Source organism: Mirounga leonina, unplaced genomic scaffold (genome assembly GCF_011800145.1).
Source record: "Mirounga leonina isolate KUSES-001 unplaced genomic scaffold, KU_Mleo_1.0 Mir_100450, whole genome shotgun sequence".
NCBI classification, from domain to species: domain Eukaryota; kingdom Metazoa; phylum Chordata; class Mammalia; order Carnivora; family Phocidae; genus Mirounga; species Mirounga leonina.
Window position 1 is genome coordinate 3903 of NW_023269964.1, and position 11838 is coordinate 15740.

Consider the following 11838-nt stretch of genomic DNA (forward strand, 5'->3'; position numbering starts at 1 on the left):
CAGGAGAGAGCCCTCAGGCAGAGAGGAGGGGGCAGGCTCTCCCCCAGGAGCTGGAGGAACTCAGGGTAGCCACCCTCCCAGGCTGCAGGCTGGCAGTGACTGGCAGGAGAGGAGGCGCACCTGGTGCAGGAGACAGTCCTCAGGCAGAGGAGGGGGCAGGCGCTCCCCCACCAGCTGGAGGTCGTCCGGGTATCCACCCTCCCAGGCTGCGGGCTGGCAGTGACTGGCAGGAGAGGAGGCACCTGGTGCAGGAGAGAGCCCTCAGGCAGAGAGGTGGGGGCAGGTGCTCCCCCAGCAGCTGGAGGAACTCGGGGTATCCAACCCCCAGGCTACAGGCTGGCGGTGGCTGGCAGGAGAGGAGGCACCTGGTGCAGGAGAGAGCCCTCAGGCAGAGAGGAGGGGGCAGGTGCTCCCCCAGCAGCAGGTGCACTGGGTCGGGCTGAGGGGGCATCATTGGACAGCAGTGCCTGCAGCTGAGGTCTCCACACAGACCCCCTCCTTAGGCTCAGCACAAGCTTCTCTGGATGGCCTTTGTCCCCCAAATACAAAGTCTGGTCCAGGGCCCCCCCACCAAGTCCTGACTCCCAATCCTTTGTACTCAGCTCAAGTGACAAGAAATGGCCAATAGTTTAGGTGGTGTTGGGTGCACAGGGAAATTTGCTTTTCTGGCCCATGCTGTAACGTTGCTGGCATTTTAAAGATCTCAGGGGTTTGATTCAAAAACAGTAGGATGCCGGGGACCCCAGCCGGCTTTCTGGAAACCTACCTCTGTGCCTTGCAGCCCTCCCATCCCACCAGCTCTGCTCAGAATCCCTCCAGGCCACAGACCCACAGTCTTGGGTCCCAGACAATGTGCCTTCAAAAAGTGATCCTGGGGGGCACCTGGGTGGCTCAGCCGTTAAGCGTCTGCCTTCGGCTCAGGTCGTGATTCCAGGGTCCTGGGATCGAGCCCTGCATCGGGCTCCCTGCTCTGCGGGAAGCCTGCTTCTCCTTCTCCCACTCCCCCTGCTTGTGTTCCCTCTCTCGCTGTGTCTCTCTCTGTCAAATAAATAAAATGTTTAAAAAAAAAAAAAGTGATCCTGGTGGGGCAGTAGGACACACTGCAGATTCCAGCAAATCCCCCTCCCAGAAACTGAGGGTACCGCTGGATGAGCTGTCTGAAAACAGCCAGGTCAGGGTTCCAGGAAGACACCAGAGGCACAGGAGTCACTGAGGGGCATCTGAAGGTCAGGTATGGGCAGTCACAGCTTCCAGGCCCTTCTTCCCTAAAGCTCCTCATTCCTCAGCCTTTCTTCCAGTTATTCTGCTCGGTTTCTATCTGCCCCAACTGTTATCCATTGCCTAGGCAGCAGAGACTCACATATGCCTTTAAATGTTTTGGACAATGAATGTCCACTTCAGTACATAGCCACTTCACTACTGGAAGAGTTGGTAGAAAGCAAAAAGTCACAGAGGACTCCAAGGGTCTGGACTTGGTGTTTCCCTCTCCTGAGATGGGGACACCTGTGGGATGAGCAGGTGGCCAGCTGGTGGGGGGTGGGCAGGGACCTGACGTGGACAGATGGGGTAGGTGAGGCCCGAGGTCCCCGGGGTATGTGCCTGGCATCTGGACTGAATAGGTCTTCAAAGCTGCAGATTGGCTGGGATCATCTTCAGGCGGAGGAGGAAGGTGAGGGGAGCAGAAGGGACTGAGGAGGCTTGGCTTAGACAGGAGAGGGCTGAGACACTCCTTTGGGGGGAAAGTGGGTCAGGTCCAGGCTCACAGGGACAGACCTTGAGGCCATTGGGCTATGTGAAATAAGCCAGTCCCTAAAGGACCAATACTGGAGGACCCCACTTGTGAGGGACAGAGAGCACTCCGATTCATAGAGGTGGAAGGAGCTGCTGGGTGCCGGGGCTGGGGAGGGGAAATGGGGGGTTAGTGTCTCCTGGGTAGAGGTTCAGTTTGGGAGGATGACAAAGTTGTGGCAATGGATGGAGGCGGCAGGTGCAGAAGAGTGAATATACTTATTGCCACTGAATTGTACCCTGAAACGTGCTTAATGGTATCAGTTGTATGTCTATTACACAATAGGAGAGTAGTGAGTCAGGAGGACGGGTCCATCGAAAGTCCCAGGAAGGCCCAAGAGCAGGGATCCTGTATCTTAGTTCTCACTCTCATGCTCTGCGCCTTGTTGGGTGTCTAAGCTCACAGTGGCATCAGTAAATGCTTCCTAAGACACAGTGCAGGCAGATGGTCCAGAGAGAGTGCACAAACCATCTGTGGGCACTGAGGAATCCCAACGGCACATTCATCCAGACTGAGTGAGTGCTCACATTTCACAAACACCAGCATAAATAGCCATTTAAAACGAAGGCAGACGCCACTCTGGAAAACACTAGGGAGGTTCCTCAAAAAGTTGAAAAAAGAGCTACCTTATGACCGAGCAATTGCACTACTGGGTATTTACCCCAAAGATACAAATGTAGTGATCCAAAGGAGCACGTGCACCCCAATGTTTATAGCAGCAATGTCCACAATAGCCAAACTATGGAAAGAGTCTAAATGTCCATCAACAGATGAATGGATAAAGAAAATGTGGTGTGTGTATATATATATACAGAGAATATTATGCACCTATCAAAAAAATGAAATCTTGCCATTTGCAACAACGTGGATGGAACTACAGTGTATTATGTTAAACAAAATAAGTCACTCAGAGAAAGACAATTATCCTATGATCTCAGTGATATGAGGAATTTGAGGAACAAGACAGAGGATCATAGGCGAAGGGAGGGAAAAATGAAACAAGACGAAACCAGAGAGAGAGACAAACCATAAGAGACTCTTTTTTTTTTTATTCTTATGTTAATCCCCATACATTACATCATTAGTTTTAGATGAAGTGTTCCATGATTCATTGTTTGTGCATAACACCCAGTGCTCCATGCAGAATGTGCCCTCCTCAATACCCACCACCAGGCTAACCCATCCTCCCGCCCCCCTCCCCTCTAGAATCCTCAGTTTGTTTTTCAGAGTCCATCGTCTCTCATGGTTCATCTACCCCTCCGATTTCCCCTGCTTCATTCTTCCCCTCCTGCTACCTTCTTCTTCTTTTTTTTTTCTTAACATATATTGCATTATTTGTTTCAGAGGTAGAGATCTGAGATTCAACAGTCTTGCACAATTCACAGCGCTTACCAGAGCACATACCATAAGAGACTCTTAATCTCAGGAAACAAACTGAGGGTTGCTGGAGTGGAGGGGGTTGGGAGGCGTGGGGTGACTGGATGATGGACACTGGGGAGGGTATGTGCTATGGTGAGCACTGTGAATTGTATAAGACCGATGAATCAAAGACCTGTACCCCTGAAACAAATAATATATTATACATTAATTTAAAATTCACTAAAATAATAAAAATAAAACAAAAGCAGGTGACCTCAAGCTGTATTACAAAGCTGTGATCATCAAGACAGTATGGTACTGGCACAAAACAGACACACAGATCAATGGAACAGAATAGAGACCCCAGAAATGGACCCTCAACTCTATGGTCAACTAATCTTCCACAAAGCAGGAAAGAATACCCAATGGAAAAAAGACAGTCTCTTCAATAAATGGTGTTGGGAAAATTAGACAGCCACATGCAGAAGAATGAAACTGGACCATTCTCTCACACCATATACAAAGGTAAACTCAAATTGGATGAAAGACTTCAATGTGACACAGGAATCCATCAAAATCCTAGAAGAGAACACAGGCAGCAACCTCTTCGACCTCAGCCACAGCAACTTCTTGCTAGACACGTCTCCAAAGGCAAGGATAACAAAAGCAAAAATGAACCTTTGGGACTTCATCAAGATAAAAAGCTTCTGCACAGCAAAGGAAACAGTCAACAAAACTAAGAGGCAAGCCATGGAATGGGAGAAGATATTTGCAAATGACATGACAGATAAAGGGCTGGCATCCAAGATCTATAAAGAACTTCTCAAACTCAACACCCAAAAACAAATAATCCAATCAAGAAATGGGCAGAACACATGAATAGACACTTCTCCAAAGACATACAAATGGCTAACAGACACATGAAAAAATGCTCCACATCACTAGCCATCAGGGAAAAAGAAATTAAACCACATTGAGATACCACCTTACACCACTTAGAATGGCAAAAATCAACAAGGCAGGAAACAACAAATGTTGGTGAGGATGTAGAGAAAGGGGAACCCTCTTACACTGTTGGTGGGAATGCAAGCTGGTACAGCCACTCTGAAAAACAGTATGGAAGTTCTTCAAGACGTTACAAACAGAACTACCCTATCACCCAGCAATTGCACTACTGGGTATTTACCCCAAAGATACAGATGTAATGAAAAGAAGAGCACCTGCCCCCCCAATGTTCATAGCAGCAATGTCCACAATAGCCAAACTGTGGAAGGAGCCGAGATGCCCTTCAACAGACGAATGGATAAAGAAGATGTGGTATATATGTACAATGGAATATTCCTCAGCTGTCAGAAAGGATGAATACCTACCATTTACATTGACATAGATGGAACGGGAGGGGATTATGCTAAGTGAAATAAATAAATCAGAGAAAGACAATTATCATATAGTTTCACTCATATGTGGAATGTCAGGAATAGCACAGAGGACTACAGGGGAAGGGAGGGAAAACTGAACAGGAAGAAATCAGAGAGGGAGACAAACCATGAGAGACTCTGGACTCCGGTAAACAAACTGAGGGTTACAGAAGGGAGGAGGGTGGGGGGATGGGGTAACTGGGTGACGGGTATTAAGGAGGGCACATGTTGTGATGAGAACTGGGTGTTATAGGCAACTAATGAATCACTGAACACTACATCAAAATCTACCGATGTACTATATGTTGGCTAATGAATTTAAATTTAAAAAATTAAATAAAATTAATAAATAAAAAATAAATCCACGGCAGGAAATGGAAATAACCCAGAGGCTCCATGCTCCTGGAGGCTGAGCTAGCGGTCACGGCCAAGGCCTCTGGCAGTGAGGGCACCGGGGTTCTGAGAGGTGGCTCGGTGCAACCCTGACCCTGAAGCCCCATGGCCATGGCAAGGTGCAAGGACTGGGAGGGAAGACCCAGCCAGGACCCGTTCTGGCTCCATGGCTGCTACAGGGCTGTCCCAGCCCCACCAGGCGGTGTCTGTTTAGAACCAGAGAGAAAACCTTTTCCCTCGATTGTTCTTTTTAAAAATGGTTGCTCAGCATTGACACAGAAAAATATCTGACATAAAACTGGAGCCGTTCACAGCTGCAAATGACCCAGAAGTGAAGAAAATGTAGTGAACGCAAAGAGAGGACGCTGTATCCCCAGGCAGGCCTCCTGTGAGCAGGTGCGGCTGGGGCACTGGACGTGCCCGTGCAGACAGTACTGGACTCCACAGTGTCCCTCGAGGGGACAGAAGTAGGAACCTGCTCTGATGGCTCCGCTGAAGTCAGCACCCCCTGCTGGAGACGGGGACAGCCCCTCATGAGTTCCGGGTGTCCAGGTGATTCTTGGGCATGGCCCAAATCTCAGCTTCTTCATGACCCGGGGCCAGCCCAGCAGCTGCACACAGGTCCTCCAGGGCCAGCCCAATAGCTGTGGGTCCCGCAGGTCCTCCAGGGACAGCACCTTGGTGGGCTTGTGGTCCAGCAGGTACCTGTTCAGGTGGCTCTTATCGTACCACATGGCCTCGATCCCATTGGCCCAGTTGACCACCATCACCTGGTGACAGGCTGAGGTCAGTCGGTGAACCTCTGCCACAACCCCCCAAAAAAGGCCCCCATGTAGTAGAAGTCACCCTGGTCCTTGGGGATGTGGGCCTGGGACTGGGACCAGCGCTCATACCTTAAGTCCTCACGGGCCACCCAGTAGAAACCGGGGTGCAGGGTGCCAAAGAAGGGGGACAGGATCTCCATGCCCACGTTGTCACAGAACTTCATGTCCACATCCCCGCACACCATGTCATCCACCTCATAGAGGAAGCACTCCTCATAGAAGCAGCTCATGATCGCCGTGTGCTGCATGGACACATCCTGCCAGTGTGGGGCACCGCGGACCTCAAGAACCACCACCCTTCAGTGCTCCTGGAGGGGCACACGGGACACAGCAACCAGCTGGTCGGCGAAGACATAGTAGATGACCCTGTGTCCACCATGAAGTGATTCTGCAGGAACAGCTCCAGGAAGACCCCGTATCCACAGGGGCAGGGGACAGGGCAGGAAGAGGGTCACTGCCAGATGCTGGCAGCAGGACCCCAGAGCTGGGTGTCATGGACGTGTGCACCTTCTTCATGGGGACAGGCCCTGGGCTGCTTTAAGCAACAGCCACCTCCTGACCTGTCCTGAGTGAATCTGCCGGCAGGACCTCCCTACCTTCTGCTCCCAGAGATGGGGGCCATCAGTGCCCCATCTTACAAAGGGGAGCCTGAGGCTTGGGAGGCTGGAAACCCATGCAGCCGCACAGTCAGCATGCTGGAGCCAGGAACACTCCCCCTATGCTGAGCTCCTGGGCAAACCCTGCAGGTGCCCTCCCCTAGCTGCCCCCCTGCAGGTTCTGTCCCCACCTGCCATGAGTTGAGCACCTTTGGGCACAGCCCGTGTTTCTATGTCCTACAGACTGGGTAGAATCAGCAGGGCCGGCCAGCTGCCCCACTTTACTTTGAGTGGGCTGTCGCTGGTCCCCACCAGAGCTGTCTCCACCCCCTATAGGGTCCTCCCTTGAAGGCTACTGGGCCTCTGGCTGACAAGGTCCATCAGTAAACCACTGGTATTCCTAGGAGGGGTCACCCTCGAACTCCCCAGATCAGGAATCAGGTTCAGCCCATGGGCAGGGAAGGGGAAAGATGACCCCTGGAAAAAGGGGGCTTGCTTAGGCCCCAGCCTTGAATCCAAGGGTGTGAGCTTCTGGGTCCAGGTCTACATCTCCCTGGCCCCAAAACATTGGAAGTCTTGTCCAACTGCCTCACATGGCTGGTCCCCCTTTGAGGGGACTACCTGCCCCTCACTGTGGGGACAGCAGCTCCCCCATTGTCAGCAAGTGTGGTGAGCCCCTCTGAGACCGATTTTTTTTAAGATTTTATTTATTTGACAGAGAAAGAGACAGCTAGAGAGGGAACACAAGGAGGGGGAGGGGGAGAGGGAGAAGCAGGCTCCCCGCTGAGCAGGGAGCCTGACATGGGACTTAATCCCAGGCCCCTGGGATCACGACCTGAGCCAAAGGCAGATGCTTAATGACTGAGCCACCCAGGCGCCCTGAGACTGACATTTTTACACAGGCACTAAGACTACTTCCCTGTGCCTACCCCATACCTCGCAGGTTAGTAAATCGCTCACACAGGGAAGGTGGATACTACATTTAAATAGGGGATGAGCCCATACACCCAGCAGACATGAGTCAGGTCACCAGGGGGCAAGTAGAGGCCCAGCCAATGGGGGAACAAGCCAGACATGATGCAAGGGGAGAGAAGAGTGCTCCTGGCAGAGGGCACAGAGAATGTAAAGGATTAGAGTCAGGCCCAAGGCACATGTGGGACAACCACACAGCTTGGTGGCCCACAGAGGGGGGCTGCAGTGGGAGAGGTGAGACTGGAGAGTACAGACAGGTGGGGAGCAGATCGCAGAGAGGCTCAAAGGTTATGTTCTGAAATGATCAATCTGGTTACCGGAGGAGAATGGTCTCTATACAGCAGAGGACAGGGAGACCTTAACCCTAACCCCTAACCCTTAACCCTAACCCCTAACCCTAACCCTAATCAAACATCATGCTTAATTTTGAGGACTAACAGCTCTACTCTGAAATCACAAACAAGTCCATCATGCTGCCTTTCACTCATTGTTCAGTATTGTACTGAAAGTTCTACCCAGAACAATAAGGCAAGATATAAGGCATCCACATGTGAAAGGAAACAGTAGAACTAGGTCTATTCAAAGACCAGAGATGACATCATCTTATATAGAGAGCTTCCTAAAGATTCAACAACAACAACAAAAAAAATGATTGCATCCAGTTACCTATTTCAGCAAAGTTACAGGACAATATATCAATACACAAAAATCTCTCTTATTTGTATATACTAGCAATGAATCATCCAAAAAGGATGTTAAGAAAACAATTCCATTTCAGGGAACATCAACATTGACCAAATACTTAGGAATAGATGTAATAAAGATGTGAGTCTTGTACACTGAAAGTTACAAAACATTGCTGAAAGAAAGTAAGGGAAACCTAAATAACTCTGAGGACACCCCATGGTGATGAAAAGACATACTATTGATAAGATGGCAATAGTACACAATGCAATGTGGAAATTCAATGTGTTCCCAAGAAAATTCACAAAGGCCTTTGGGAACAAATGCACAAGCTAATCCTAACAGTCATATGGAATTTCAAGGGACCACAAGATAGCCAGAACAATCTTGAAAAAGAAAATCAAAGGTTCCAAAGTTCAAATCTTAATACAAAGCAACAGTAAATAAAACGTTGTGATACTGTCGTAAAGGTATGCATACACCCTGAAACAAATAATACACTATATGTTAATTAAATGATTTTAAATTACAAAATTTTTTAAATAAATATATTTTTAAAAAAAGGTATGCATACAGATCAGTGGGATTGAACTGAGAGCCCAGAATTAAACCCCTTCACCTATGGTCCACTGAATTTTGACAAGGGTCGACAACATTACATTGGGAGACAATTGGTTATCCATGTGCAGAGAAATGAAACTGGACCCTTACCTCATACCACATATAAACATTAGCTCAAAATAAGTAAACGCTTAAATGTAAGAGGTAAAATTATAAACTCTAGAAGAAATAAATAGGGATAAATCTTCATAACCTTGGATTTACCAGTGCTTTTAGACGTGACCCCAAAGCATAAAAAAAGAAAAAAAATAGATAAAATAATATCCTCAAAATTAAAAATCTTTTCGGGGCACCTGGGTGGCTCAGTAAGTTAAGTGTCTGGCTCTTAATTTTGGCTCAGATCATGATCTCAGGGCCATGAGATCAAGCCCCATGTCAGGCTCCATGCTGAGTGTAGGGCCTGTTTGAGAGTCTCTCTCCCTCTCCCTCACACACTCTCTCTCCCTCGCTTTAAAAAAAAAATGTAAAAAAAATCTTTGTACATCAGAAGTTACTATCCTGAATGTGAAAAGACAGCCCCCAGAAGGAAGGAAATATTTGCACATTATGTATCTACTAAGAATCTGTTGTCCAGAATATGTAAAGAGCTTTTAAAACTCCTCAACAAAAAGACAACCCAATTTTTAAAATGGACAAAGGACTTGGATAGACCCTTCTCAAGAAGGGTCATGGGGAGTTGGGTGTTTAATGCATACAGAGTCTCCCTTGGGGAGAATGAAAAAGTTCTGGAGAATGATGTACAACTGTGGGAACTCAGCTAAGGCCAGAGAACTGTGTACCTAAAATGTTTGGCCAGAGAACTGTGTACCTAAAATGTTTGGGGTGGTAAATGTTATTTATGTTTAGTCACAGTGAAAAGGTGAATGAAGGACTGATCCATGTCACAACATAGATGGACACTGAAAACAGCCCAAATGACAGAAGCCAGACAGAAAAGGCCACTCAGATTAGAGCCATCTGTGCTCCTTAAATCCATCAGGGTTGTGCAAATAAGGGAAAGTCTCGGAGCAGTTCCAGAAAAAGAAAACTGGATCAGAATGAAGCAAGACACTTCAGACTGTGGCGCAGGTGGCGACAGTTGAAGTGGGTCTGTGGTCTGGGTTAAAATGTGGAAACCGTAATGATTTCCTCATTTAGGGTTATGTGGTGGTTTTGCAGGAGAGTGTCCCTGTTTGGGGTAAAACACACTGAATCACTCCGTGTGAAGTGGTAAATGTGGTAAGGAGACGAAAGCTGGGGGTCTGAGTGTGGAGATAAAGCGTATTTGTGCTGCTGTGACAGGTTTACTGCACTTTGAAATCACCTCAGAGTCAACTACTCTTCCAAACAACCATGTCAGCACCAGGTCACAGAAGCAGAGACGACATCAAACTTTGTGATGGAGGCCAAGCCGTACCCAGATCCAGGTCACCCACCGTGGAGAGGCCACTCGCCCTTGTAGGAGGCTACATGGTAGCAAGACACTCGTGGGAGGATTAGGTTGGTGGCCCCTGTGTCTTGGGTGCAGTAGAAGCAGTGGGATTTGGAATTCCAATTTTCCACAGTGCTACACCAAAAACTGGTTAGAACTGTGAAAATGCATGAAGGGAAGCCTCAGGAAAGTGGACTGGGGACGCCAGAAGGGGAGGCTGGAGGGGAGAGCCTGCCACTCAGGGTCGTTACAGGAACAACTGTCAGTTACAGACCCAACATTAGAACCCTCCACAGGAGAGACTCATCAGTTACAGGCTGCAGAGGGGAAGATGTAGGTTTCACCTCCTCCAAGAAACCCACCACCCCTGCAGCTCAGCAGGTGACAACCCTCCATCACCTGAAGCCCTGCTTTTCTCCAGTGGACTTTCCTTCAAAACAACCCTCCCAACTTCCCCCACCTTCCCAAGAAATAATGTTTCTCTCCTTTCTTTTTTTTTTTTTTTAAGATTTTATTTATTTATTTGAGACAGAGAGAATGAGAGACAGAGAGAGCATGAGGCGGAGGAGGGCAGAGGGAGAAGCAGACTCCTTGCTGAGCAGGGAGCCCGATGCGGGACTCGATCCTGGGACTCCAGGATCATGACCGGAGCTGAAGGCAGTCGCTTAACCAGCTGAGCCCCCCAGGCGCCCTCTCTCCTTTCTTTCTTGCACTTGCCTGTGATGTGGCCGTAGCTTGCTTGTCCCGGATTGCAAGTCTCTGCTATTCCCAAATAAACCCATTTTGCTGGTAAAATAACTGGCAGTTTTAGTTTAAGATTAACAGAACTAATAAATTCGATAAATTTGCAAGAAACAAAACCAACATACAAAAATCAATTGCATTTCTATGTGCTCATAACAAACTATCAGAAGTACAGAGAACAATGCATTTACACCTGCATCAGAAAGAACACTATACCCTGGAATCCATTTAACCAAGGAGGTGACAGACCTGTTCTCTGACACCCTGATGACAGGCATCGAGGGAGACACACGGAGACGGAAAGACACCCTGTGCTCACGGAAGAGCGGACACTGTGAAAATATCTACTCTCCCCCACCTTCTCCTGAAATACTGACCAGGTGACAGGCCTGTTCTCTCTCACACACACACACACACACACACACACACACACACGTGAGACACTGATGACAGGCATCGAGGGAGACACACGGAGACGGGGAGACACTCTGAGCTCACGGAAGAACCGGCACTGTGAAAATGTCTACTCTGCCCAAAGCCGTCTACGGAGTCCGCGCCCTCGCTACCCAACTTCCAGCCGGGTCTTCACAGACACCGAACCAACAGCCCTGAAGCGGGTGTGGACGTGGGGAGGACCCCGCAGGGCCGAGGCCGGGGGAGCACGAGCACCGCGGCGGGAGGCCGCCCCCGACCGCAGACTGCCGGAGGAGCCCCCGGAACCGAATGGGGCGCGCATAAACACAGACGCGTGGGCCGCCGGGGCAGGTCCGAGTCCCGAGAGCGGAGGCCCGACAGCCCCGCGCGCAGCACCGCACACGAAGCCACGGAAACCCCCCAGTCTGTGCGCCCGCCCTTCCTCCGCTGGGTCCCGTGAGCGCGGACCCCCTCAGCAGTCCCCCTCAGACGGCTTCTCCTCACCTTCTCCTCCCACCGCAGGTCCTGAGGAGGCCCCGCTCCTGTCCTTGTGGACGCCGCCCCATGTCCTCTAGAAGCCTCCGCAGCGGGTCCTGTGGGTATGGACGTGGAC

At 49.5% G+C, this 11838-nt stretch overlaps 1 pseudogene; it reads right to left on the bottom strand.

Moving 5' to 3' along the window:
• Positions 1-5018: 5018 nt before the first annotated feature.
• Positions 5019-6207, bottom strand: LOC118007661 (annotated as a pseudogene).
• Between the last annotated feature and the right edge of the window lie 5631 nt (positions 6208-11838).